Raw genomic sequence first — 8,319 nt, 5'->3', positions numbered from 1 at the left:
TCTCTGTGAGTTCAAGGCCAGCCTGGTCTACAAGAGCTAGTTCCAGGACAGGAACCAAAAAGCTATGGAGAAACCCTGTCTCGAAAAATCAAAAAAAAAAAAGAATAAAAAAGATGATTATCAAAAGATATTATAATTATAATTAATGTTCATTTTTTAACCAAACATATTTTTCTTATTTCTTTAACTAAGAACTTAAGCCCATTATTTTAAAATGATTTTGGAAAAATTCATTATGTATCAGATGGAATTTAAATCAATAAAGAAGAAATCATAGATCTCTCATTAAAATTCTACAGAAATTTCTTTATTATTTTATACTTCATTTCCTCCTTTACTAAGGTAATGCAGAAAAACTCTAAACATTAGAATCCACAAATTGTCACACATGATGTGAAAGTAAATACTCTCCTGTCTGGGGTATGGACATCCAAAGAAATAGTCCACATAAGGAAACAAGGAACACATTTGGTCAGCACATGCATTTACACAAAACCTAAATCCCATTATTCTTTTAAATGCCTAATAGGATTTGAATAAAACTCATGATATCTTAGATCTAAAGTTGACAGTGTGGATGTCAAAAGGGAAAGTTAATCAACTGCAGCATTTCACAATATGTTGCGTTTCTTTTCTCTTGCATAAATTATTTTATTCAGAAATATGCTTTACCAATTATCTAAGATACAATTTCAGTCTTTTGTTGTTTCCACTTGAAAGCAGTCCACCACTGTAATTGTGCTCGTCAAATTGTAAAAAATTGGCTTTGGTCATCTCTTACTCTTTCATATCTCATATAACTCTGAGCTTTGATTTTTCTCATATAAAATAATACTATCTAATATTTTTCCACAGGGGTTTCTTATGAAAAACAGAAATATCCACAATAAACAATGAAATGTACACATATATTGCTACTATGTCATAAGAGCAAGGTAAAGATTAAATATCTTGTCATTATTTTCTTTTCATCAAACTGCATCTTCTTTATTTTTCTTATTTTTAAATGAAAGAAATTTCCACATTTCTGAGGAATTTGTAAGACAAGGAAAGCTCTGAGGATATATTTTCTTCTACAATTTTAATCCTTCCAAAAATATGGATTTCTATAGAAGTTGTAAACTAATTTAACCAATAAATATTTAGTAAAAATATCATATTAATACGAACACAATTAAGAAGAACTGGTATTGTGGATGAAGGAACTAAAATCAGGGGAAACAATTTACACAAGAAACATGAATCTAATGCCTGCAAAAGATTACCCCTGTTATATAGTGGAATAATCAGACCAAATAATTGCAAAAACTGACAATCTTTTTTGTATTAAGATTATTTATTTGATTATTTAAAGTTTCCTGGGATTTATTACATATATTTGTTTAGTTTTCTTTGATTTCTTTATACTATTTCTATGTGTTTTAGTTTACCATCACTTTTCTATTTCAAGTAATTAAAAGCATTTTTCTCTTTCTTTCATGTCCTATCCCAGTGTTTATCAGTCCCAAATTTAAAATTATGATTTCAATAAAGTACTCCAATGCATAGATTTTCTGTTGGAATACATCCTTCAAATTTTCTTGCAAATGATTGAAATATAAAGCTAACATACAAATGAAAGTCATTTAAGGTTATCAAAAGCAGCTGACAAACAGTTCTTTTTTCAGAATGTAAAGTTAATGAAGATTACAATTCTACTGGAAAACAAGAAAATAAGAATAGATTATCCTATGACTTTCTTTTAGGCTCAGGGATTTTTAAAAAGCAAAGGAATGAAGAAAGGATGAAATGTAGAAAGCAAAATAGTAATGATTACACTTTTGGTGTTGACCAGTTCCCATCAGCATTTGAAATAATATCTATGATTCATAAATTCATGGCAAAGTATTTGAGAGTCATTAAAACTTACCCTGTCAGGACTCAGAACAAGAATGAGAAGCACATCAGATTTATGTGAAAAAATTTGAAATGCATTTGGACTCTGTGCCCCCTTGTCTTCCTTCTTTCTCTGTGGTGATGAAATTCCAAGTCCAGCCCTGCAAGGCTCAAAGCTTTTAGAGAAGCTGCAATTCAGTAGAGGAGAATTGAAGGGCACTGGAGGGATTTGGACACAACCCCACTGGTAATCCCCAAAGAAATTTCTGAAATAACCTGGAGAAAATAAACTCAAGTAATTTTAACAATGTGTGTTTAGGTTTAAAGCTTTACCTTTAACAATATTTTAAATTGTTTAGATATAATGCACCATAACACATGATTTATTTTAAGGGAAACTGAGTCATTTTTTTTCCTTTTTGCTCTCTTTTATTATTTTTATTGGACTGTACATTTTTCTCCACTTCCATTCCTTCATTCCCTCTCCCTTCCTATCCTCTTCCATGACCCACAAACTTCCAGTTTACTCAGGAAACGTTTCTCCTTCCTATTTAGATCTACGTATGTCTCTCTTAGGGTCCTCTTTGCTGTCTAGATTCTCTGGATTTGTGGATTGTAGGCTGGTTTTTCTTTGCTTTATGTCTAAAAGCCACTTAAAAGTGAGTACATATGATATTTGTCTTTGTGAAACTCACTCAATATGGTTTTTCTAGATCCATCCTTCTGCCTGCAAATTTCAATATGTCATTTTTTTTTTACCACTGAGTAGTACTCCATTCTTAAGGATCTCAAAACAATATCTATGATGAGTTTCCTTGGGTGGTCTTAATTATTATTAACTTAGGTAATAGTTTTTTTTCTCCTCAAAATTCTGAAGACTAAAGTTTGAGATCACACTACCAATCAAATAGGTTACTGCACAGAACTCTGAGGAGAATCCATGTTATGCATCTCCTAGAGCTGGGGAGCTTATTGGCACATGTAGAAGTTCTTTGGTTTTAAAAGCATCATTTCAATCTGTCATCGTTTTCATATCATATTCCTTTCTATGTGCTTATCTTTATGCCTTACTTTCTCATTATATCAGTGTTCACTTAAGACTGCTTTAGCACTGTTATCTCTTTAAGGACACTATCTCTAAATAAAGTTGACTAAGGTACAGGGAATCAGGACTCATTGTGCTTATTGGCACATGTAGAGGTTCTTTGGTTTTAAAAGAATTATTTAAATCTGTCATCATTTGCATTCCTTTCTATGTGCTTATCTTTATTCCTTACTTTCCCTTTATATAAAGGTTCACCTTAAGACTGTTTTAGCATTGTTATCTCTGTAAGGACACTATCTCTAAATAAAGTTGGACAAAGTACAGGGAATCAGGACTTATCCATTTTTTTTTTTTTTGGAGCAAGCAACCAAATCACAATAATATCCATTTTTAAGCCATGACTGAGTGTCTCATGTGAAATGATTTGTTACTCTCTGGATTTGTATTCTGATACCCATTATCAAAACCTTCAGATCTTACTCTAATGGTGAAGTTCCGACCAAGTCCATTTTAGCACCTACTAGCTAACTCCTATTATTTCCTGACATATTATTATATGTCGCAAATCTTAAAATAGGTCTGTACTTTCCTCACCAGGATTTTCTAAGACATTTCACTGAGTTGCTGTTGGAGGTAAAAAGTGGTGTAGGAAGATCCTTGTGAGGAAAACAAACACTACTTAAAGGCAGGTTCTTCTCATATTCAACAACCTTGTCTAGATGTGAAAAAATAATCTCTTTCAAAGTGGAGGGATGCATGCTTTTAATCCAAGCCCTAGAGAGAAATATCAAAATGGAGTTCATTTATTATGTATACAATGTTCTGTCTGTGTGTATGCCTGTAGGCCAGAAGAGGGCACCAGACCCCATTACAGATGTCTGTGAGCCACCATGGGGTTGCTGGGAATTGAACTCAGGACCTTTGGAAGAGCAGGCAATGCTCTTAACCTCTGAGCCATCTCTCCATCACCCTATGAACTCATAGCAGTTGTGTTTACCACAGAAGACCTACACACAACTCTGAGAATAAATTTTAGCATGAAGGGGGATGTTTTATGTATCAGAAAATACACATATTGAATGTCAAATTTTTCAGAGACAATTAACAAAGCTGTGTATACTAGTTGACCTTGAGTAGACTTGTCAATCTTAGCTCTTCCTCCCAATGATGATCTCTCATGATCTACATTACACCTTTAGCTGTTCTCATTAGCACTGGCCACTGCTGTTTGCTTCTTCTGTTTAGTTTTGTTTTCTTATTTGTTAACATTCTACATATCTAAGGAGTACAGGATATTTTCGCTACTTAATTTTATGATAAGATCCCAAAAGTCAAGAGTTCCTTCGACAGAGTGAGCACCTAAGAAAAGTTTGTTGAAACACTCCATCAATGGTAAAAGTTTCATTTTTTTTTTTTGCACATTGAACTTGGAACATGATTTGTGTAAAAATGAAGAGTGAAAAATTTAGAAATGAAAACAAAGCATAAGGCACATGTACTTCTTAATGATTGACATATATAATCATATAAATTTTCATCTTGGATAGTACATGATTCTCTCTTTTTTTAATTTTTTGAACTAGTCTTGTTCATTTGTTACTTCAGCATCAAACAATCCTAAATGTAGACTAAGACATGTATTCATGAATTTTCTTTTCCTAATCAATATTTATCAAATTTATTTATTTTTGATCACTTGTTTTCCCAACTATGCCTTCCTAGGAAAAAAATAAAAATTGCCACTGATTTAGGCCTTAAAAAAAAACCAAAGTGGAGGGAGCTGTTAATGACAACATAGGAGATGTAAAATATTTCATTAGGCCACAGCGCTCATTTCCTCTCACCAGTATTTCCATTTACTACACAGATTTTCATCTTTTCCTCATGAAAGTGTTTTCTTCAATCAAAATGCCTATTGGAGTTGCATAATACGACTTATTTGCATCTTTATTGCAAAATCCTTCAAATGGTATAGTGTAGGGTACAGTCTGCAGCAGGTATGTGGCAGCAAGCATAAGGCCTCTTGGTTCACTGTCTATACAGAAGTTACGTTAGATAGGCGATAAAGAAGGTAGCTATAGTGAGGGAAAGATTACTCAGTGGTTAAGAGCTGTTCTTGAAGAAGGCGCAGGTCTAATTCCCAGCACCCACATTGAAGTTTACAACCTATTTTGAAGTATTATTTTAACTGGGAAATAATGTGTTACTTTTATTTATGCTGCAGAATATTACTGTAACTGTGTAAAGGTGTGTTACTTTTATTTATGCTGCATTTTTTAAAAATTATGTGTACCTGTGCTGCATTTGTTTCACCTTGTCTACCTGTGTCACTTGATTGAAATAATAAAAAAACTGAACAGTCAATAGCTAGGCAGAAAGAAAAGATAGGTAGGGCTTGCAGGCAGATAAAATGTCACGGTCTGAGGAACCAGGATTTATCCCTACTGCTTGTACTGGATTTTGGGGAACCCATTCTCTTAAGATGGATACCTTGCTCTGCCTAGATATAGTAGGGATGGCTTTGGACTTTCCCTGATGTGGGATTTCCCTCTGTATGCTGTGATTACCATTAATGAATAAAGAAACTGCTTTGGACCTATAGCAGGGTAGAACTGAGTTGGGTGGGGAAAACTAAGCTAAATGCTGGGAGAAAGAAGGAGGAATGAGGGAGAAGCCATGTAGCCCCACTAGAGACTGACACTAGAACTTTACCTGGTAATCCACAGCCATGTGGCAATACACGGATAACTAGAAATGTGTTAAATTAAGATATAAATGTTAACCAATAAGAAGCTAGAGCGAATGGACCAAGCAGTATTTAAATACTTTAAATAGTTTTGTGTGATTATTTTCGAGCTGAGCAGAAGGGAACCAACTCAAGCATGGCTCTTCGCAACAGCTTATGCCTAGATGTCATCCTAGCTCTTGCTAGAAGTAATGGCTGCTCAGGTTAGAATGGTTCTGGCAGTCATGTGGCCATCTGATGCCACCAAGGCTTCAGATTTTAACCCCAACCCTGGACATCTATGTGACCAGTGGTGGCAATGCAGAACCCAGACTTTAGCATATACCCAGCCACAGTAGGACCATGGACTCAAACATCGTTCTTCGCAGCAGCTGTGTCTGGATGTCAACGCTGCTCCGAGTAACGTAATGGCCCTAAGTCACTAATTTGGTCCTTGATCTGGAATGTATGTGGAAGCCTATTGGTACACTTGAAAGTTCTTTGGTTTGTAAAAGCTTCATTTATTTTATTCATTTTTATTTTTACTAAAAATATTAAGTTTTCGTTTTACATACTAACCCCAGTATTCCCTCCCCTTCTCTGAATTGACCAGCTGCCTCTTCTTTTCCCCCATCAATTCCTCTGGGAGCATAAGGCCTCCCAGAGAGTCAACAAAGTCTGGCATACCAAACTGAGGCAGGACCAAGCCCCTCACTCTCCTTTCCCATATCAAGGCTGAGCAAGATATCCCACTGTAGGGAATGGGCTCCACAGAATAGATTCATACACCTGGGAGAGTTCCTGATGTCACTGCCAGCCCCCACTTCCAAAAAGATCAAACCACATAACTGTCACCGATATTCAGAGTCTCTAGTTCAGTCCCATGCAGGTTCCCCAGCTGTCAGTCTGTGAGCTTCCACTAGCTTGTATAAGCTGTATCTGTGGCTTTCCCCATTATGCTCTTGACCCACCTTGTTCATTTCATCCTTCCTTCCTTTCTTCAACTGAATTCCAGAAGCTTAGCCCAGTGTTTGGCTATAAGTTCCAGCAAACTTCAGTTACTGAATGTTCTATGATGACAGTTGGGGTGGTCTCTAATATGATTAAAGGGGAAGGCTCTTTCAGATACCCTCTCAGCTATTGCTTGGAGTCTTAATGGGTCATCCTCGTGAATTCCTGAGAATTTCTTGAACACCAGTTTTCTCCCTAACATCATAATGTCTTCCTTTACTGAGATATCTCTTTCATTTCTATCCCTCTCCATCTCTCCTCTATCATCTTGATCCCTCATGCTTCCATCCCCCACCCATCCTTTTTACTTACTTCCAGTTTACCCAGAAGATCCTAATTATATGCCTTTTTGGCAAATAGCCCTCGCTTCTCCACACCAATGTTTCAATTTCACTACTCAGATGTTCATGTTTTTCTCCACTCAAGTGTTTACTTCAAACAAAATACCTATTTGAGTTACATATTTTGTCTAATTTGTATCTTTATTGCAAAATCCTTCAAATGGTTTAATGTAGGTCACAATCTGCAGGAGATGTGCAACAGTAAACAGTGAGCTCTATGTTCACTGCATATAAAGAAGTAATGTTAGATAGACTATAAAGAAGGTCCAATAGTGGTGGAAAGATGACTTGGCAGTTAAGAGTTGTTCTTGAAGAAGACTCAGGTGTAATTGGCAGCACCAGCATTGAGGTTCACAACCTACTGTGAAATATTATTTTAATTGGGCAAATATGTGCTTCATTTCTTTATACTGCAGGATATTTCTTTAACTGTGTAAAGGTGTGCTATTTTGTTTGTTATATTTGTTTAATTATGTAAAGTGGTATTGCGTTTGTTTCACCTTGCCTGCCTAAGGTACCTACCTGATTGGTCTAATGAAAGGTAGAACAGTCAATAGCTAGGCAGAGAGACAGGATAGGTAGGCCTGGAAGGTAGAAAAGGAGAAACAAGAGAAGGAGGAAAAAACAGGGAGACACCCAGGGCAGGAAACTAGGCAGATGCCAGCAAGTACATATGAGAAGCTGTGAAGGTAAGATATACAGAAGTAAAGAAAATTACAAAGCCCCAAGGCAAAAAGTAGGCAAGGAGAAGCAGGATAATTTAAGTTAAAACCGTTATTTTGAAACTAATCTAAGCTAGGCCAAGCATTCAAAACTAATAATAAATCTCCTTGTCATGATTTGGAGCTGGATGTTGGCCCAAAAGAAAAACTCTGTCCATCAACAATTTGCAACTGCAGTTCCAAGGCATCCAATTACCTATTCTTATGTCTGTGGACACCAGGCATGTACACACTGTACAGACATATATGAAATCTAAACATTCATATACATAAAGTAAAATAAACATCATACCTTAATTACACATGACTTGCCAAGTCTACTAGAAGTATAAATTTGAAACTTTTAAAGTACTGTGTGAGATATCACAGTTCTTTCCTTTCTAGAATACCACCTAGAAGCATAAAATAGATGAACAGATGGTCCTTCCAAAATAATTGATTGATTGATTATGCATTCAGTGTTCTGTTAACATGAACATACCAGAAGAGGGCACCAGATCTCAATACAGATGGCTGTAAGTCACCATGTGGTTGCTAGGAATTGAACTCAAGACCTCTGGAAGAGCAGCCAGTGCTCTTAACCTCTGATATCTTTAATAG

The 8,319-nt window shown here is 35.7% G+C and overlaps 1 long non-coding RNA gene across 1 annotated transcript in view; it reads right to left on the bottom strand.

Moving 5' to 3' along the window:
• LOC101981328 overlaps positions 1-6,658 on the bottom strand; it is an 8,009-nt gene extending 1,351 nt beyond the window's left edge. Inside the window, exons 1-2 of the long non-coding RNA XR_258712.2 lie at positions 6,617-6,658; positions 1,910-2,063 (exon numbers count right to left, since the gene is read on the bottom strand). This is a non-coding gene — a long non-coding RNA (uncharacterized LOC101981328). The remainder of the gene's footprint in view (positions 1-1,909; positions 2,064-6,616) is intronic.
• Positions 6,659-8,319: the final 1,661 nt, after the last annotated feature.

This window comes from Microtus ochrogaster, linkage group LG9 (assembly GCF_000317375.1).
Source record: "Microtus ochrogaster isolate Prairie Vole_2 linkage group LG9, MicOch1.0, whole genome shotgun sequence".
NCBI lineage: Eukaryota > Metazoa > Chordata > Mammalia > Rodentia > Cricetidae > Microtus > Microtus ochrogaster.
Note: the sequence above shows the minus strand (reverse complement) of the source record. Positions and strands in the feature narration are given on the sequence as shown.